The 22,128-nt window shown below is 37.4% G+C and overlaps 1 long non-coding RNA gene across 2 annotated transcripts in view; it reads right to left on the bottom strand.

Moving 5' to 3' along the window:
- Positions 1-2,680: 2,680 nt before the first annotated feature.
- Positions 2,681-22,128, bottom strand: part of LOC121138761 — a 41,716-nt gene continuing 22,268 nt past the window's right edge. For both annotated transcript variants that reach the window (XR_005875621.1, XR_005875622.1), the window contains exon 4: positions 2,681-2,838. This is a non-coding gene — a long non-coding RNA (uncharacterized LOC121138761). The remainder of the gene's footprint in view (positions 2,839-22,128) is intronic.

Here is a 22,128-nt window from a genome sequence, read left to right as displayed (position 1 = left end):
GACTTACAAAGGGATGAGCGACTCCATGACATTTCAGACTTTATTCAGAAAAAAAATAAATGGGTCTCTAGTATGAGCAAGCAGAGCCTCTTAACTGCTCACAGGCTAGGTTAGTTATGGGGCAGAAAAGACAATGCATCAGAGTTTTACATATACCTCCATTCACAATAAAAAGAGAAACTCCTTTGGTTAAGATTGCAAGTAGACTCCATCTGTGGGAAAAACATAGATATTTTGGAGGTAGTTTGAGGGCGTGTTCACCTAAGGCCTTTTAAGGTTGGTTACCAGTGTCTTAGGCCTCTTTGTCATTGGATGTGAACCAGGTTTACATTATTTGCAACAAATTTGTTCCAATTAGTGAATATATGCTACCTTAATAACAGGTGCATTACTTTTACACCAAAGGGCCCATGTGGCCTAGTAGGTTGGAATTGTAGCTTATAAAATTGACAGATGGGTTTGATCCTCTGCAGCACCATCCTGCAACACTAGAGATGTATGACTGCACAAGATGCTGAGGATAAGGGACAGAAACACTTAGGGAACATGGCTGATAATGGGGGAAAATGAATGAATATAAGGACTAGAAGATGGGAGATGAGCTGTGAATTCCATCTTTTCAGAAAGAAGATCAGAAACATGATAACCATGAGATCTCAGCAGCTGTGAATACTGAAATCATTCACAGAAGTCAAACCTTCCTAACAGTCAGCTACAGGGAGGTAGCATCTCATCAGGCTCTGCCACTTACTTCTGATTTATTGACACCTGAGATGTCGTAGAAGAATGGAAAACATGGTTTTCAGTTGCATTGCCTTGTCACTGGTGAGCCTACCAGGATGTCCTGGCTAGTTCCAAGCTCACAGATCACATAGATGACACTTGTTAAACTCTGTCTGAAAAGCAGACTTCGAGGGAGGAGGGGGGTGATAATAGTGATGGGATGGGGCTGGGGAGAGTGACAGTAGAATACCTAATGTATTTATATGAAATGCTAAAAAGTACCAAAATTTAATAAAAAGAAAAATGACTCAACACATAAATAAAAACAAGGAAAAGGACTAGGGAGATGAAGCAAAAAATCATTATTTATCCCCGTTTGGCTTTTGCTAATAGTAGCAAGAGATATAGTCTGTGTGGTAGATTAAAGATCATCAGACTGATAAACTTTCTCCATGCTCAGTCATACTGGAGGAAAAAGTAAGATTCTAGAAAACCAGTTCTGTTAGCCCTGGAATGCAGCACTGTAGTTCAAGAAGTTGCAATTCTTTAAGCAAAATGAGGATGCATACAAAATGGCCTGACCATGGCTAATCCCTGAACTCTCTTGTTGCATTAGGTTTTACAAACGGTAGTCCTGCATGTAACAGTATCTTATATAGCACAAAGTAGTTACTTAATAAATATGTTAAAGGAAATATTGTTTTAATTTCAAAATCATTTTTTAAAGAAAAGCAGATGATTCAAAATTCAAGTCAGTTGGTTTTTAGAAACACATCTATACCAAAGCTTTATAAAACAATGTTAAGGTGAAGTATTTAGAACAATAATGTTATTTCAGTGTGTTATCATGAAGAAATAAATGGTCAAAATTTATGGAGATTAGATTTTTTAATCTATAAAATAAATTAGTAGTCACTTTAACTTCTAGGAATATGAATTTATATGTTTATGTTTGAGCTTAAAATAGTAATTCACTTCACTTCAAACATTTATGAAATATGATTTAATTACTTAAAAAGTAAAAAATGTATTTATCTCTGTGACTCACTCTCCTATATACTCAGGTACTCTTCATTAAGTTGTAAGATTTTCTTGACTTTTCAGGCACAGGGTTGGAAGAGTTTTTCTACAGTTATTTAGAGAAAAAAAACATTGGGATGGGAGTGCATAGAATTTGATAATTAGAGCAAAGGCTCCCAAGTCTTAGATAGATTTGAGTTGCCTATCATGTTCAGTATTTTAAACATCAGAACAGAATTGTCCTCCCTTATTTGCTTCTGGGATGCTGATCAAGAAATATTTCCAGACCATTGGCCTTTTTCATTATCTGTAGATTTTGTTTTGTTTGAGCAAGACCTCAAGGCTAACTTCTCTTTGTTCAGTATGTACAGAAGGAGAGGTACTTCAAGGACAGTGCACTCACTGAGAGTACACCCTACAAACTCAATGTCCCAGCTTTATGTGTATAAAAGCACTCAAGAACCATTGTATACTAGACACACCAGTGCCCCTATAACAATATCCTTGTCTTCATATATTGGGATTTATATATTTATATTTGATTGTTGAATTTCCATGATTCTCTTTCTTTTGATACAATAGGTTATAAAATTTAATATGAAAAGGGGAATTTTATTTCCTGTCATATCAGTTAGAGACATAGAAACTTAATATCTATGATAGTCCAGCAGTGAATTTCTTGTGTTTAGATTCTAAATTTCTACATGTTTAGAAGTTCTAATTAATTGCTATGTATGTGACTTTCTTTATATATAAATGATGTTTGAAATTTCTAGATATGCAATGAAACAATGAGTTTAATTAAAACTCATTGATCAATATCCCTAAAATATTTCACTTTGCAATTAAAGAATTTATTGCTATAAATAAATTTAATATGTTTAAGAAGGGAATTACATAATAAAGTATACAAAATTTATTTGGAAAATAACCACAATTTAAAAATAAATGATAAGTATGAATATTTAGAGCAGGCATGGTTGTACAAGTCTTTAATCCCAATACTTGGGTGGATGAAAAGATAGATCAATATGGTTGAGGCTAGTTTGATTTACATAAGATTTTCCAAGTCAGTTAGGGCTGCCTAGTGAGAACCTGTATCAGAAAAAAATAGACAATTTTTAAAAACAAGTATAAAATTTTTTTATGATTTTCTAATACTTAGTGTGGACCAAGTTTCCTGTTCCACCTGGTCCTGCAGCCATTTAGTCCCAATTAAACACACTGACATTTATATTAATTATAAACTGTTTGCCTGATTGCTCATGCTTATTATTGGATAACTCTCTCTTAATTTTAATACATTTTTATTAATGTAAATATTTCCACGTGGTCTTATCTTCTTGGAGAGTGCTTCAATGTATTACTGCTTCTGTATCTACATGGCATGTTTCTGACAACTCCTCTCTGCCTCCTCTCCCAAGAATTATCCTTGTCTGGTAGCCCCACTTATACTTCCTAACTGGCTACTAGTCAATCAGTATTTTTTTTCATCAACCAATAAGAGAAACACATATTAACAGCATACAGATGGACATTCTCCATCAACTTAGAGTTTTGTTTTATTTATACATGTTATTCGAGCAATCTTAAATATGAGAGACAATGAAATGTTACCATGTGACAAATTCAAACCACAAGACATCTGACATTAAGACCCAGAGGACATGCCAGTGGTAATATTTAACAACCTAGAGATTTCTTTATTTGCTATTATTTTTTAATTGTAGTTATTTTCTGAAACTGTAGTCAATGAGAAAGATAATCTTTAACAATTTTAGGAGAAAGCCTGCGGTTCAGAATTTAATGGCTTTTTAAAATGGAACAACTATTTTAAAAGAGAATTCAAAACAATGTCGTTAAAACAAACACATCCAATAGATTCGATTGGAGTGATAGACAGGTATGTCAGTAACAATGTACTAGTGATATAAAATATTGCAATCTTACTCTAATTTCAGATCTATACATGCTATGGCTAGATATTATGGCCTTCATATTTAATACCGTTCAATTGAGTTTCTTCTGGTAAATTTTAATGATTTCCTAATAGAAGAGCCTTTAAATACCTTATCTGAAGAGGGCATGGTAATCAAGGCAGAGGGAGGAGGTAACCTCTGAAAAAAACTGCCATAAGGGTGACACAAGAAATGTTTTCCAGTAAATAATAAAATTTTTTTAAAAAACCTTCCCCATATGGGTTAATTAATCCCTTCTCTAATGTTGCTTTTTCTGCAAGCATTTAAGAAAGATCTCACTGGAAACTAAGTGGAACAGCACCACCTGTATGCTAATAATATGGGCTATAATGTCTTTCTTCTTGATAGCACATGACTTGAGTAATTCTCTAAGTGTCCCTCATCTGGTTAGTGCTGCCCAGTGTGTAATGGCATGTAGATATAAATACTAATGGAGAAAGTGCACTGCCTTGGGGAACACCCATCATGACAAGTAACTAATTGCTTTATGTACATTAGTACCAAGTGAAGCGTTTTACATCTTCTGAAGGGAACCAGCAACCTCCACTCTCTAATTTACCAAAATGTCATGTCCCCTTCTGACAGAAAGGCTTAGAAAAATTTTTTAAAACCATCTCACTAAGTCTTCTCAATTCACTATTTCTTGTAAACTGAGTTCAGAAAATTGGCTCACAAAATTAGTAATATTTATCATCAAATGATCCATAGTTGGAATATTTTATTTATCTAGCTGTCTCTCTATCATTATTTATTGTAACCATCTTTAGTATTAATTAAATACATTTTGGAGTGAACAAAGACGACTTGGAGTTAATTTGTGTGTTATAAAAAGTATGAAATACTAACTTTTCAGGCTGCAGTTGATTTCTATTCATACAAGGGTAAATGAAAATAATATATACACATTTCTTAGAAAATAAAATAAAAGTACATTTCTGTGTAAGAATAATGTGCTGAAAGCGTTAGTGACATTTCTACCATGGCACAGAGTTCCACTTTGATGTATGTGCCCTTAATGTGTGTACTTAGTGATGCTACACCGTGATTAGACAGTTACCAGGCCTGATGGGAAGTACAGGATTGCTCAGTTTGATGAACGGAAGTTTCCTGTCAGGATACTGGAGTGTCTCCATGAGACAGGTTGCTACTGCTGTCACAGGAAGGACTCTTATATTATCTGCAGTAAGTGATACTACTGGGCTGTAAAAATTCAAGTTGCAGTAAGTTTCTTCCAACCTTTCTCTACTGATGTCTCCCTTTTTAATAAAGACATTCACTCCTCTCACATTTGAGAATAGACCTAGTTTTAAACACAAGCTGCATTTCAATTCTAGACTAGGCCATTTATTCTGATACCTGATTCCTGCACTTTCTCTTCCTGTAAGATTTCCTCCTTTTTATGTGATGGTAATAAAAGCATGCTGCTGTATACAGCACATCTGCTGTCTGCCTCATGCCTCACAGAAAGAAAGATTCATTTTTATGGTGTTAAAGAAGCTTTATTTTATAAGCTGTGTACACCAGTCTTAGAGATAACCCTGGTCTTCTAGTTCGTGGTGTCTGTAGAAGGTGGAGGGTGGGAGTCATGAAGTCTGTGGAATTCACCTATGAAGGTAAGGAGGTGCTTGTGACCTGTGTAAAGGACAACCAAATCCGATCTGCTGAATTTCAAACTAGAGACAGCAAAATGAGAATCCTGGTTCCCCACTGTGACAATAGGACAGGTTTGCGCCTAACAAACTCAATGAAGCTATTTGAATGTTAGTCATTAAAATGTATTTCATATGGTCCTCTGTGAGAATTACATACTACATGTAGGATGCTGGGTACAGTGCAGGTAAATACGAGAATGGTGGCTAATTGACTTTTTGTTATAAATTAGCCTTTGTGATAGAAAACAATGCACTTTATATGCACTTGTCCAGTTGTATGTCTGCTTTGTTTAACGGAGTAACAGGTTGCTAACTACAAAAGACAGATTTGTGTACATCAGAAAACAAACATCTATATTAGGGTGATTTTTTATTTCAAGATACTGTAAGGAACGCAATGACTTTTTAGAGAAATGATAACTTCAACATAAAGATAAGTAACTCATTAAGATTTAACAAGTTGATGTGAAGTAAGACATCACAAAACATTGGCAATAGGGGATATATAATTGTTCTTGTGTATTAATCATCCTAAGCTACCATGTTTCATTACTTCTGATGAAAGCTGGACAGTAATGCTTTCTGTTTAATTATTTATGAAATGAATACAGTTGTTGCTTTTAAACATGCATCATGTCTTTATCAAAATGTGTTTGAAAATAACTGTAAAGTGGCTTATCTCTTATTGTTTGTTTTATTGTTTTGAAAACCAGATGGTAAGCATGACAGTAACTTGTTATTTTTTTCTTGAAAGGGATAGGATATGAAACATAGTTAATATTGTTTATATTATTCTATTTTAGGTGCTCTTCACCATATAGTTTGAGAATTAATTAACAACATTTTAATTTTTAATATGGACACGTTAGATGCCAAGAAAAAATTCACTACTGGTAATACACATCTTAAGCAATTATTTTCATTTTCCTACTTGCAAGGTTTGAATATAGATGGTTTTAACAAAAGTTTCTACCTCTATGGGTTAGTTGGTACAGCATTGCTTAATTTATATTTTGCTGCAATCAAAGCTTGCTTTTCATACCCAACATCTAAAACATATATAGATGACCTATTTCTGCATTATGTAACTTGAATTGCTCACATTTTATTTCCTCTTAAATACTGTAACAAAAGGAATCTAGCCTTATAGGATCGCAGGGTGATTAACCTCTGCTAATAGTCACCTTTCTCAATTTCAGCACTAACATTGTCTTCCTCTCAGTACCCCAGGGAATGTATCTTATAATCATTTTCTCTTGCTCTTTCTGTTTCTCACTGGAGCTAATCCATCTGTCATTGCACCCTGACAGGTTTGTATATGTGTGTCTATTATGTTTCCTGAGCCTTCATTTTCACCTTAATAGCCAACACTTTATTCCATGCTTCCTGGTTGGTCCTTCATCTGCATGATTGTGCTAGAGACATCATCTCTATTTTGCCTCTAGGGTTTCTCCATTGTACTTAATTCCTAATATATCTTCTGGAACAATTTTCTTCAATGCTTACATTTTTATAAAGTATATTTGCTTGCTCTTCATCTTTCTGTCTAACTAATTTTTCCTTGTTTTTAGAGTTCCACAACCCATTGCAGTGCCTCACTGACCAGATTTGCTCCTTTTATTTCCTTTTCCTTTTTTTTCAGAAAACATTTTTAATAAAAATATAATTACATAATTTTCTTCATCCCTCTTCCTACTTCAACACCTCCCTATCTTACACCATGCCATTCAAATTCATGGTCTCTTATTCTTAAATTATATATATATATATATATGCAAATAAAAATGAACAGATGAGTTTATTTACAGTTTCCTGTTGTCTATTCCTTAGAACTGACGACTTGGGATTAGATAACCAGTTAGGGGACTCACGCCTGGAGAAGGCTAATTATTATCTCTCTCAATGGAAAGTTTTAATTGCCTGTAGCTGTTCATCTGTGGGTGGCACCTTGTCCAATGTCCCCCAATTTTGAATGCATGGATACTCTTCTTCAGAATCTTCATACTTGCCAATTCAATTCCCATCCGTTCCCCACACTTTCCCATTGACCCCCCAGCCTTAATGTTAGCAATTTCCCATATCTTTACTGCATTTTAAACTTTCACTTCCTTAGCTTCAATATTTGACAGTAGGCAATAGTTAGGTAAAATAAGATCTCATCATCTAATAAAATGTGTGAAATCAGTGAAAATATTTTATAACCACTTAACTCTTAAGTTTCTTTTGGAAGTAACCATTTTCAAGTAGGAACAAACCATTTCAAAAAGTAATTTCAATAGTGTATTATAAAAGGTTTCAGAGCTCACAGACTGAAGCCAAAATTTTCTTCCTGGAAGTTTTTCTAGGACTTCCCTTGAGATTTATTCCCTTAGTCATCATGATGGTAAAGTAGGCATGTCTCACAGAGGGACACGCCGAGCACTGCCACAGTTAGAATTTGGAAAATCCTGTAGAAAACTTTGCAGTAAAGGCAGACTCAGAAAACACCACCAAGCTGAAGCCCACCAGAATTCCACATTACTAACATCTCCATGATGAATGAGGCTAATGAGTGACACACAACAGCATCAGTCCAGAGAGGGTGAGAATAGTGAAGTCAGTCCCTGAACTTTCATAATCAAGAACTGGAAAGAAACAATGGAGTAGCTCATCACAATGTGATTGGATTAGAAGTGACTTCCACTTTCAATTTCATTTTTCTATATTGTCTGAAATAATGAATAAATTTTTACTTGAAGGAAAAACTAAAGATTTCATTGTTGACACACTTCCTTAATAAAAGTTTCAGTAACTGACGAATGCCTGTCCTCTAAGTCACCAACTTTTTAAATTGCTATGATAAAACACATAATAAAAGCAACATAAGGAATGAAAATTTTAGGTTTGTTCCTGGTTTAAGGACAGAACTAACCCACTATAATAGAACACCATGGCTTCAGGAATATGAGGCAACTGGCACTGCTACTCCAAAGACAGGAAATAAGGTGAATTCTGGTGATTAATTTGTCATTCTTTCATTTTTGTGGCACATGGTCACATATCTCAACTGATGGGGTAGTAATGTCAGGCAGACTCAAGGAGAATCATTCATTCTTACAGAAAATTCACTGGACACATCCTCACAGGCATGCCTAGAAGTTGGGAAGGAATGATAAAAAACCAAGAGTCTTAAGGAAGAACAACAAAGGCTTTCTTCTCTCAAGTGGGCAGTCATTAAGAATGACTAAGGTGCTTGAAAATCAATGGCCAGCGAAACCATCCCAATGCAGGATTCCTGGTCCATTGTCTTGAAAAGTGAATTTCATGCATGATGGGAAGACAGGTTGGTAGAAGGGGTTAAGTTGAAAGCAAGAGTAGGTTCCAAGAAAGGGGCTACATGGAAGGCTATTGCCGAGAAGTCCAGTTAGCCCATGCATGGGAAGTCACTGTGTCCTTCTATCCTAAATATCTATACCAGAGTTTTGATCACAGCTGCATATAATTTCAAGTATATTCATTACTACATCCATCCTTCTTGTAGTTACTTATAGAAAGCCCAATGATTTGTTAAGTGGAAGGAGAATATTCAGGGTGAAGTAGAACTAATTTTAAACAGCACTGACAAGTCCCTGGCTCAAAAGCAACCTCATCCTTAACATCAGAGTTTTTAGGCACCATATATAATACCTTAAATCCACAGTGGAGAACTGGGTTACAAACCATAGCTGCGGGTAATTAATTCACAAGTGGGCACAATTATGAGGTAATTTTACCATAGAAGACCTATTTCTTCTTTTGAGATCTAAGTTGGTTCACTTGTAAACATGAGATGATAAGGGCCAACAAGAGGTATCTCAAGGTTGTGGAATGTTGAAATGGGCCCTTCTGCTTTACAGGCATTAAGGGTCATAGACTTTTTAGTCATTTCAGTATAGTAAATATTTTAAAGGTAGTATTTCTAGAAGGTATAATCAGGTCAAGTTAAGCATTACACCTGAATCTCTAATTGACTTTTCTCTAACTTGACTTTAGAGGAGAAAAGAAAGAAATATGCACTTTTGTTTATCAAGGAGACCAAAAGAGTCAAGATGAGATAAACATAGCAGCTAAGGTCATTTGATATAATGTCTACAATATTGCTTGGAAGTTATGTCATTTTCAAGGCTCTATCAAACTTGAAGTTAATATTCCAAACATTAAGCAAATTACTCCTTTTCCAAGTAGCTTAAGAAACACCATTTTAGTAGAAAATGTTGACTAAACACAGACTGACAGCTAAAGATTCACAACAATTCTGTAATTATAACTATTTGTGTTTCCAAGAAAAAATCAATTAAACCATAGTACCAAATAAAATTTTAAAAACCAAAGAAATAGTAAAGAAAATCTGATTTGAAATTTTATGTAAATTATGACTCATGTAGAATGCACATTTAGTGATTTATATTTTTTGTACTTATTGTTAATAGTAATGAAAATGATTTTGAAGAAATTTTAAATGAATATATGTTTCCTTGTGGTTTACTTTTATCTTGTCTAATGAAATATATGCAGAGTCTTCCATACTACACTCTAGTATCTTCCTTAAAATTTATTTTATTTAATTAGCTTGTTTTCAGTTATTTTACATACTTACCACAGTGTTCTCTCCCTCAACTGTTACTCTTTCTTTCCCATCTTTCTTCTCCCTATTCACTCCTCCTCAGTGTACATTCAGAAAGGGTTAGGCCACCCATGGGCTTAAACAAAACATGGCACATCAAGTTGAGGTAAGACTTACAGAGCTCGTACCCCTGCATCAAGTTTGGGGGAGATAATCCAGCATAGGGAACAAGTTCCCAAAAGCCAGCTAAGCACCAGAGACAGAAATGATTTTAATGCTAGGAACCTTACAAACAGATCAAACTACATAACTGTCACACATACAGATGGCCTAGATAGGTCCCATGCAGTTTCCCTAGCTGTCAGTCCAGAATCCCTGTACTCCCAGGAGTGCAGGTTACTAGTCTCTCTGGGTTGCCCAGTCTTGACCTTGACCCCCCCTATGGCTCATAAACCCCCTTCTCCCTTTCTTCAGGACTCTCAGAACTTGACCCAGGGCTTCACTGTTACCAAGATTCCTAGCAATACCTGAGAATGTGCCTGAACTGGCCATCTACTGTAATCAGATTCATAACTAACGTAATAACATCAGAGAACCTTTATCTAGTACATCTAGTACCTTATCTAAAAACAAATCAAAATCTGCCTTTCACCCCAGTGTCCAGGTATTAGTTTCCCTCCAGTTTCTGCACTGCTCTTATCCAACTATTGTCTGATCACTTCAATGCTCACTACACCTGCTGTGTGTAAACTTCAGTGGTAGCTGTCATAGATAATTGATAAGGCTTTAGATTCTCCTCCTCTTATTTAAAAAACCACATCTTCTCTAGACACAGGAATGCATTTTTTCTCTTTTTTTGATAGAATTGCTTGGAATTCCATCCTACTGCCTCAGCCTCCTGACACTGCTTGTCTGACAATTTATTAGCATTGGTCTACTCATTCCTGAGCTGCAAGCACCAAAAGGAAACAACAAATTCAAGACCTCTCTCTTCATCAGGTTCTAGATTCTCTCTTGCTTCTTGCTCTACTCCACTGCCTCATATACCAAAAAGAAACATGGTTATTTAAAATTGTTCACTGTAAGCATATGATATAATACTTTACATAAGTGACTGAAAAACTCTACCAGGGAACTCATACAGATGGTAAACATCTTCAAGAAAGTGGCAGGATACAATGTTAATTAAAAAAATCAGAAGCCCTATTTTATAAAGACAACAAAGGGACTAAGAAAAGAATCAGAGAAACATCACCCTTTGCAATAGCCACTAACAGCATAAAATATCTTGGCATAATCCTGACCAAACAAGTGAAATACCTGTATAACAAGAACTTTGGGTCTTTAAAGAAAGAAATTAAAGAAGATACCAGAAAATGGAAAGATCTCCCATGCTCTTGGATAGGTAGGCTCAATAGTAAAAATGGTAATCTTGCCAAAAGCAATCTACAGATTCAATACAATCACCACCAAAATACCAGCACAATTCTTCACAGACCTTGAAAGAATAATACACAACTTTATATGGAACATTAAAGACCCAGGATAGCCAAAACAACCACTATACAATAAAGGAACTTACGGAGGCATCACCATCCCTGACTTCAAGCTCTATTATAGAGCTATCATCCTGAAAACAGCTTGGTATTGGCACAAAAATAGACAGGTAGACCATGGAATTGGCCACACTGATGTTAACCCACACACCTAAGAATACCTGATTTTTGACAAAGAAGGTAAAATTATACAATGGAAAAAAGAAAGCATCTTGAGAAAATGGTGCTGGCATAACTGGGTGCTGGCATGTAGAACACTGCATATAGATCCATATCTATTGCTATGGACAAAATTTAGTTCAAATGGATCAAAAACATCAACATAAATCCAGTAACACTGAACCTTTTAGAAGAGAAAGCAGGAGGCACCCTTGAACAAATTGGTATAGGAGATGCTTCCTGAACATAACACTGGTAGCACAGGCAATGAGATTGACAATTAATAAATGGGATCTCCTGACACTGAGAAACTTCTGTAAGGCAAAGGACACAGTCAACAAGGCAAAACAGCAGCCCACAGAATGGGAAAATTTATTCACCAAACCTACATCTAATAGAGGGTTGATTTCCAAAATATACAAAGAACTCAAAAGCTAGTCACCAAAACACCAAATTAGTTAAAAAGTGGGTACAGAACTTAATAGAGAATTCTCAATAGAGGAATCCAAAATGGCTGAAAGACACTTAAGAAACTGATCAACATCCTTAGCCATCATGGAAATGCGAATCAAAATAACTCTGAGGTATCATCTTACACCCATCAAGATAAGCTAAAATCAAGAACATGAATGACTGTTTATGCTTGGTAGGATGGGGAGATAGGGAAACACTCCTCCACTGCTATTGGGAGTTTGAACTTATACAGTCACTTTGCAGATCATTATGAAGATTACTTAAGAAAATGGGAATCAGCCCACCACAAGACCCAGCAATTCCACTCTGAGAAATATACCCAAAAGATGCACATTCATACACCAAGAATATTTGTTTCATTATGTTCATTGCAGCTTCATTTGTAATAACCAGATGCACCTCAAATGAAGAATGGATACAGAAAATGTGGTACATTTGCACAATGTAGTAGTATTCAGGGGAAAAAATAATTGAATCTTGAAAATATCAAGTAAATGGATGGAACTAGAATAAGCCATCCTGAGTGAGGTAACCCAGTCACTAAAAGACAATCACAGTATGTACTCAGTTATATACGTATATTAGACAAAGGGAAAAGGATTACAAGCCTAAAGTTCACACCTCCAGAGAATTTAGGGAACAAAGAGGACCCTAGAGAGACGTTCATGGTCCCCTCGAAAGGGGGTAAGGTACAAGATCTCCTGAGCAAAATGGGAGCACAGGGCAGGGTGGAGTGGAGACAGAGTTAGGAGAAAGAGAAAGGGAGAAAAGGGGAGGAAGTCGACATACAGGACCAGAAAAATTGAGTTGGGGGAAGAATGGAGGAGAGCAAGAAAAGAGATACCTTAATAGAGGGGGCCATTATAGATTTAAATAGAAATCTGGCATTAGGGAAATGTCCAGAGATAAACTAGAATGACCCCAACTAAGAATCTAAGCAATATGGGAGAGACTATAATACCCTTTCCTTATAATGAGATTAATTGGCTACCTATATGCCATCATAGTGTCTTCCTCAAGTAGCTGATAGAAACAGAGACCCACAGCTAAACACTGATCCAAATTCCCGGAATCCAGCTGTAGAGAGGGAGGAGTGATGAGAAAATGGGTCAAGATCATGCTTGGGAAACACAGAGAAACCTGAAAAGTGTGGAGCTAATGAACCCCAGATTGACAGCTTGGGAACCAGCATAGGAGGGAACCAGGCCACCTGAATGTGGGTGTCAGTTAGGATGATTGGGCAGTCTATTAGGCCCCTGGTAATGAAACAGCATTTATACCTAGTGTACAAATGGATATTCAGAGCCCATTCCCCATAGAAGGATATTCTCTCAGCCTAGACACATGGGGGAGGGTCTAGGCCCTGCCCCAAATGATGTGACAGAGAAGGCATCACCCTTTCCCTGGAGCAGAAGAGGGATGAGATTGGGTTGGTGGGGGGCATAGGGAAATGGGAGGGAGAGGGAACTGGAATTTAATATATAAATTAAGATTGTTTATAATTAAAATTAAAAAAGGAATAAAGAGAAAAGTTCATTAAAATAATGTCAAAAAGAAGAAAACAATGAATTAGACATCATAAAAATAAAAGCAAAATTCTGTGTGTCTCAAAGGATGCTACTGAGAAAGTAAACAGATAACCCACAGAATGACGTGTTATGTTCAAGAAGCGGTCTCCGGTATCACCTTATTGAAGAGTATCTCCCACTTTCTCTTCTAGGAGTTTCAGTGTGGTTGGATTTATGTTGAGGTCTTTGATCCATTTGGACTTAAGTTTTGTGCAAGGCGATAGACATTGATCTCTCTGCAGTCTTCTGCATGCCAATACCTAGTTATGCCAGCACCATTTGTTGAAGATGCTTTCTTTTTTCCATTGTATAATTTTAGCTTCTTTGTCAAAAATAAAGTGTTCATAGGTGTCTGAGTTAAAGTCAGGGTTTTAATTTCAGTTCCATTGGTTTACCTGTATATTTTACCAAGCTGTTTTCAGGATGATAGCTCTATAATAGAGCTTGAAGTCAGGTATGGTGATGCTTCCTGAAGTTCCTTTATTGTATAGGGTTGTTTTTGTTATCCTGGGTCTTTTGATTTTCCATATAAACTTGATTATTTTTCTTTCAAGTTCTGTGAAGAATTGTGCCAGAATTTTGATAGGGATTGCATTGAATCTGTAGACTGCTTTTGGAAAGATTGCCATTTTTATTATATTGATCCTACCAATCCAAAAGCATGGGAGATCTTTCCATTTTCTGGTATCTTCTTTGATTTCTTTCTTTAGAGACTCAAAGTTCTTGATATACAGGTCTTTCACTTCTTTGGTTAACATTATCCCCAGATATTTGTTGCTGTTTATGGATATTGTAAAGGGTGATGTTTCTCTGATTTCTTTCTCAGCCACTTTATCATCTGTATATAATCGGGCCACTCATTTTTTTATTTAACCTTGTATCCTGAAACCTAAATGCCCCTCATCTGAAGGGTGGATTGAGAAAATGTGGTACATTTACACAATGGAGTACTACTCAGCAGAAAAAAAAACAATGGACTCTTGAAATTTTCAGGTAAATGGGATGGCACTACAAGAAACCATCCTGAGTGAGGTAACCCTGTCACAAAAAACAAACATGGTATGTACTCACTCACATATGGATTTTATGCATGGATCAGGATAGTGCCAATCTGCCCTTCCACTGACAGAGAGTCTGGGAAAAAGGAAAGAACCTAAGAGAGGTATGCACGGTACCCCCCCAGAGAAGAGGAATGAGGCAAGAACTTCTGAAAAGATTGGTAACATGGGGAAGGGTGGGGAGGAGTGGGAGATAGGAAGAAGAGAGGGGGAGAAGAGGAAGAGAGGGGGAACAGGAAGGTTGAGTGGGGGATAATATAGGGGAAGAACAGGATGAGAAATACCATAAAAGAGGGAGTCATAGGTTAGAAGACAGATCTGGCATAGTGAGACCTCTAGTGATCTAAAGGGATGGCACCTACTGGCAAGCTAAGCAATAGTGGAGAGACCACGTTAAATGCTCATTCCTGATAATGAACTTGATGTCTACACTATATGCCATCCTAGAACCTTCCTCCAGTGACTGTCTACACTATATGTCATCCTAGAACCTTCATCCAGTGACTGATAGAAGCAGAGGCAAACACCCACAGTTAAATACTGAACTGAACCCATGAAACCCAGTGACAGAGAGGAGCGATGAGCAAATTGGCAAAGAATGGGCTGGTGAAACCAGTAGAGACAGCTGATCTGAACAATGGGGAGCTCTTGGACCCCAGACCGACAGCTGGGAGGCAAGCATGGGACTGATCCAGAACCCCTCCCTGAGTGTGAGAGTCAGTGAGGAGGCCTGGGAAACCTATGGGGCCCTGGACAGTAGATCAGTGTGTATCCCTGGCATACAAACGGACTTCGTGTGTCCATAACACAAAGAGGGATGCTCTCTCAGCCTGGACTCTTAGGCAAGTGCCTGGACCCTGACCTGAGTGAAAAGACAAACTCTGGATATTTGTGGAAGGAAATGGGGATAGAGTGGGAGGCTGGGGGGGAGATGGTGGGGGAGTGCGGGAGAAGGGGAGGGAGAGGGAACTGGGATGGACATGTGAAGCAAGCTATTTAAAAATAAAGTAATGAAAAAAGCTAAAAAATATTTTAGTATGAGAGATGTCAGCTGGTCATCTGAGATTCATCTAAAGTACTCTTCCTCTATGAAACTTACTTTCAAAGAGAATTTGTTTTTGTTTTTGTAGCAGTTTACTTTTATTTCTGTGAGTTAAGTTTCAAGCAAATATAAAGCTAAGTAAATCCTTACTCTTCACTACACTGAACTCTTCACCAATATTCCTGAGCTTTCCTGCTTTTGTCTAATAATTCACTGATTTTCTAGAGGGCTGAGAATACCATGGTGGCCAGAAATGGCTCAGTCACTCTTTAGCAATTATGATGCACAGCATCCGATAATTTAAGACAATATAGCAAAGTCCAAGAGAGGAGATAATTCCTAACTAAAATTTAAGATCAATAATAAATGGTAGAAGGAACTAAAGAGACTATATACATATTTATGACATTGGAAATGGGGAATCCAAGCATCCAAATGATATTTCACAAGATTTCACAGGATGGGGAAGGAGTTTTAGCTGGTCCAACTGAGAACACTTTAAGATTATAAATTATTATAAATTTAATATTCATGTTAATCTATATATTTTTGTACCTGATAAAAAAGTTGGAATTGTATTCTATATTCTTTTTTTTTCTTCATTCATCTACCTTCTTTTTTTTTATTAATATTTTTTATTTTCCATTTTAAATTTAGATAAGAAACAAGGTTGCTTCACAAGTCAGTACGAGGTCGCTCTCCCTTTCCCTCCCCTCCTCCCGTGCCCTCCCCGCATCCCCCCCCCGTTATCCCCTCATTCCCCCAGGGAGGGTGAGGCCCTCCATGGGGGTGTCCATAGTCTGTCATTTCATATAGGGCAGGGCCTAGACCCTTTCCCAAGAGTTCAGGGTGAGAATGCACCTCACATTGTTCTATGGGAGTCCAAAGTCCGTGTGTATACTTGGTATGGGTACTGATCTGCTGCCCAAGGCTCAATAGATTACCTAGGCCTCCTCACTGACACCCAGATTCAGGGGGTCTTGATCAGTCCCATGCTGGATTCCCAGGCTGATGCCTGGGATTCTAGAGTTAACCTTTGTCTGGTCAGCTGTTTCTGGGGGTTAAACCAGCCCAGTCTTAATCCCTTTGATCATCAGTCCTCCCTCTCTGATACTGGCTTTCTTGAGTTCAGCTCAGTACTTAACCAGCCACTAAATGTAGTTTCTGTTTCCCAGACTCTATGGCCATAGGATTGTAGGCTGGCACTCCCCAGATCTATGTCTAAAATCCATATATGAGAGAGTACATGCCATGTTTCTCTTTTTGTGACTGGGTTACCTCACTCAGGATGGTTTCTTCTAGTGTCATCCATTTGCCTGCGAATCTCATGATTCCATTATTTTTTTCTGCTGAATAGTACTCCATTGTGTAGATGTACCACATTTTCTCTATCCACTCTTCGGGTGAGGGACATCTAGGTTGCTTCCAAGTTCTGGCTATTACAAATAAAGCTGCTATGAACATAGTGGAACAGACATCTTTGTTATATGAATGGGCATCTTTTGGATATATGCCTAAGAGTGCAGTTGCTGGGTCTTGTGGTAGGTTTATTCCCATTTTTCTGAGGAATCTCCATACTGCTTTCCAAAGTGGCTGAACCAGTTGGCACTCCCACCAGCAATGGAGGAGTGTCCCCCTTTCGCCACACCCTCTCCAGCATAAATTGTCATTGGTGTTTTTGATTTTAGCCATTCTGACAGGAGTGAGATGGTATCTCAGAGTTGCTTTGATTTGCATTTCCCGGATGGCTAAGGATGTTGAGCACTTTCTCAAGTGCCTCTCAGCCATTTTAGACTCCTCTATTGAAAACTCTCTATTTAGTTCTGCAGCCCACTTTTTAATAGGGTCCTTTGCTGTTTTGGAGACTTGCTTCTTGAGTTCTTTGTAAATTTTGGAGATCAACCCTCTGTCAGATGTGGGATTAGTGAATATTTTTCCCATTCTGTGGGCTGCCTTTTTGTCTTGCTGACTGTGTCCTTTGCCTTACAGAAGCTTCTCAGTTTCAGTAGGTCCCATTTATTAATTGTTGATCTTACTGCCTGTGCTACTGGTGTTATGTTCAGGAAGCTGTCTCCTGTACCAATTCGTTCAAGGGTACCACCCACTTTCTCTTCTAAGAGGTTCAGTGTGGCTGGATTTATGTTGAGGTCTTTGATCCATTTGGACTTAAGTTTTGTGCATGGCGATAGACATGGATCGATCTGCATTCTTCTACATGCCAGTCTCCAGTTATGCCAGCACCATTTGTTGAAGATGCTTTCTTTATTCCATTGTATATTTTTAGCTTCTTTGTCAAAGATCAGATGTTCGTACGTGTGTGGGTTAATATCGGGGTTTTCAATTCGATTCCATTGGTCTACCTGTCTATTTTTGTGCCAATACCAAGCTGTTTTCAGGACTATAGCTCTATAATAGAGCTTGAGGTCAGGGATGGTGATGCCTCCGGACGTTGCCTTGTTGAACAGGGTTGTTTTGGCTATCCTGGGTCTTTTGTTTTTCCATACAAAATTGATTATTGTTCTTTCAAGGTCTGTGAAGAACTGTGCTGGGATTTTAATGGGGATTGCATTGAATCTGTAGATTGCTTTTGGCAGGATTGCCATTTTTACTACGTTGATCCTACCTATCCAAGAGCATGGGAGATCTTTCCATTTTCTGAGGGCTTCTTTAATTTCTTTCTTTAAAGATTCAAAGTTCTTACGATACAGGTCTTTCACTTGTTTGGTTAGCGTTACCCCAAGGTATTTTATGTTGTTTGTGGCAATTGTAAAGGGTGATGTTTCTCTGATTTCTCTTTCAGCCCTTTTATCATCTGTATATAGTAGGGCTACTGATTTTCTTGAGTTGATCTTGTAGCCTGCCACTTTGCTGAAGGTGTTAATCAGTTGTAAGAGTTCCCTGGTAGAGTTCTTTGGGTCACTGATGTAAACTATCATATCGTCTGCAAACAGTGAAAGTTTGACCTCTTCCTTCCCAATTTGTATCCCCTTGATCCCCCTTTGTTGTCGTATGGCAATAGCTAGAACTTCAAGTACCATGTTGAAAAGGTATGGAGAGAGTGGACAGCCTTGTTTTGTTCCTGATTTTAGAGGAATTGCGTTGAGTTTCTGTCCATTTAGTTTGATGTTGGCTGTTGGTTTACTGTATATAGCTTTTATTATGTTTAAGTATGTCCCTGTTATCCCAGATCTCTCCAAGACCTTTATCATGAAGGGGTGTTGGATTTTGTCAAAGGCTTTTTCAGCATCTAGTGAGATGATCATGTGATTTTTGTTTTTCAGCTTGTTTATATGGTGGATTACGTTGATGGATTTTCGTATGTTGAACCATCCCTGCATTCCTGGGATGAAACCTACTTGGTCGTGGTGAATGATTGTTTTGATGTGTTCTTGGATCCGATTTGCCAGTATTTTATTGAGTATTTTTGCATCAATGTTCATGAGGGATATTGGTCTGAAGTTCTCTTTCTTAGTTGTATCTTTGTGTGGCTTGGGGATCAAGGTTATTGAAGCCTCATAGAAAGAGTTTGGCAAAGACCCTTCTGCTTCTATTGTGTGGAACACTTTGAGAAGAATTGGTATAAGCTGTTCTTTGAATTTCTGGTAGAATTCTGCACTGAGGCCATCTGGACCTGGGCTTTTTTTGGTTGGGAGACTTTTGATGACAGCTTCTATTTCCATAGGGGTTATAGGTCTATTTAAGTTGCTTATCTGTTCTTGATTTAGTTTTGGCAATTGATAGCTGTCCAGGAAGTCATCCATTTCCTTTAAATTTTCGAATTTTGTGGAGTACAGGTTTTCAAAGTATGACCTAATGATTCTCAGGATTTCCTCAGAGTCTGTTGTTATGTCCCCCTTTTCATTTCTGATTTTGTTAATTTGCGTGTTCACTCTCTGCTGTTTGGTAAGTTTGGACAAAGGTTTGTCTATCTTGTTGATTTTCTCAAAGAACCAGCTCTTCGTTGCGTTGATTCTTTGTATTGTTTTCCTGGTTTCTACTTTATTGATTTCAGCCCTCAATTTGATTATTTCCTGGCGTCTACTCCTCCTGGGGGAGTTTGCTTCTTTGTGTTCTAGAGCTTTCAGCTGTGATGTTAATTCTGTGGTATAACTGTTCTCCTGTTTCTTCATGTGAGCACTTAGTACTATGAACTTCCCCCGTAGCACTGCTTTCAAAGTGTCCCATAGGTTTGGGTATGTTGTGTCTTCATTCTCATTGAATTCGAGGAAGTCTTTAATTTCTTTTTTTATTTCCTCTTTGACCCAGGGATGGTGCAGTTGAGCATTATTCAATTTCCATGAGTTTTTAGCTTTTCTGCAATTTGTGTTGTTGTTGAATTCTAATTTTAAAGCATGGTGGTCTGATAAGATGCATGGAGTTATTCCAATTTTTTTGTAGCTGCTGAGGTTTGATATGTTGCCAAGTATGTGGTCGATTTTTGAGAAGGTTCCATGTGGTGGTGAGAAGAAGGTATATTCTTTTTTATGTGGATGAAATGTTCTATAGATATCTGTTAATCCCAGTTGGGTCATTACTTCTATTAGCCCTTTTGCTTCTTTGTTGAGTTTCTGTTTGGTATTCCTGTCTAGTGGTGAGAGTGGTGTGTTGAAATCTCCCACTATAACTGTGTGGGGCTTTAAATGAGATTTAAGTTCTAATAATGTTTTTTTAACGAATGTGGATGCCTTTGTATTTGGGGCATAAATGTTCAGAATCGACACTTCCTCTTGGTGGGTTTCACCTGTGATGAGTATGTAATGACCTCCTTCATCTCTTTTGATTGATTTTATTTTAAAGTCTAGTTTGTTAGATATTAGGATTGCTACCCGGCTTGTTTCTTGGGTCCATTCGATTGAAAAATTTTTTCCCAACCTTTAATTCTCAGGTAATGTCTGTCTTTAAGGGTGAGGTGTGTTTCCTGTATGCAGCAGAAGGAAGGATTCTGTCTTCGAATCCAATCTGCTAGTCTGTGTCTTTTTATGGGTGAGTTAAGGCCATTAATATTGAGGGATATTAATGACCAATGATTGCTCATCCTTCTTCGATTTGCGATGGTTGTTGTTGGTGGAATTATGTGTGGAATTTCACCCCTTTGTTCTTTTGGCTGTTGGTAGAGAGAGATTCTCTAATGCTTATATTTTTCTGGTTGTAGTTAGCTTCCTTGGGTTGGAGTTTTCCTTCCAAAATTTTCTGTAGGGCTGGGTTAGTGGACACATATTGCTTGAATCTAGTTTTGTCATGGAATATCTTGTTTTCTCCGTCTATAGTGATTGAGAGCTTTGCCGGGTATAGTAGTCTGGGCTGGCATCCGTGGTCTCTTAGTGTAGGTAGAATATCTATCCAGGACCTTCTGGCTTTCAGCGTTTCCATGGAGAAATCAGGTGTAATTCTGATAGGTCTGCCTTTATATGTTACTTGACCTTTTTCCTTAGCTGCTCTTAATATTCTTTCTTTATTCTGTATGTTTGGGGTCTTGATTATTATGTGGCGAGGGGATTTTTTTTGTGGTCCACTCTATTTGGTGTTCTGTAGGCTTCTTGTACCTTCATTGGCATGTCTTTCTTAAGGTTGGGAAAGTTTTCTTCTATGATTTTGTTGAATATGCCTTCTGCCCCTTTGAGCTGGATTTCTTCTCCTTCTTCTATACCTATTATTCTTAGGTTTGGTCTTTTCATGGTGTCCCATATTTCCTGGATGTTTTGTGTTAAGGATTTGTTGGATTTAAGGTTTTCTTTGGTTGATAAATCCATTTCTCCTAGCGTATCTTCAACACTTGAGATTCTCTCTTCCATCTCTTCTATTCTGTTGGTAATGCTTGTATTGGTAGTGCCTGTCTGTTTGTCCAGCTTTTCTATTTTCTGCCTTTCTTCAGATTGTGTTTTTTTAATGACTCTATTTCAGTTTTCAACCCTTGCAGTGTTTGCATTGCTTCTTGCAATTTTCTGTTTATCTGTTCATCCGTTTGTTGCCTTTTATGAATTTTTTGGTTTGTTCTTTCTTCCATTTCTTGCATTTTTTGGTTTGTTTTTTGTTCCATTTCTCGCATTTTGTGCTTTGTTTCTTCTTCCATTTCCTGCCTTTTTTGGTTTGTTTCTTCTTCCATTTTTTTCATTTTTTGCTTTGTTTTTTCTACCATTTCTTGCATTTTTTGCTTTGTTTCTTCTTCCATTTCCTGCCTTTTTTGGTATGATTCTTCTTCCAATTCTTGCATTTTTTGCTTTGTTTTTTCTTCCAATTCTTGCATTTTTTTGCTTCATTTCTTCTTCCATTTTCTGCCTTTTTTGGTTTGTTTTTTCTTCCAATTCTTGCATTTTT

This window comes from Mesocricetus auratus, unplaced genomic scaffold (genome assembly GCF_017639785.1).
Source record: "Mesocricetus auratus isolate SY011 unplaced genomic scaffold, BCM_Maur_2.0 Super-Scaffold_6730, whole genome shotgun sequence".
Taxonomy (NCBI): Eukaryota; Metazoa; Chordata; class Mammalia; order Rodentia; family Cricetidae; genus Mesocricetus; species Mesocricetus auratus.
Note: the sequence above shows the minus strand (reverse complement) of the source record. Positions and strands in the feature narration are given on the sequence as shown.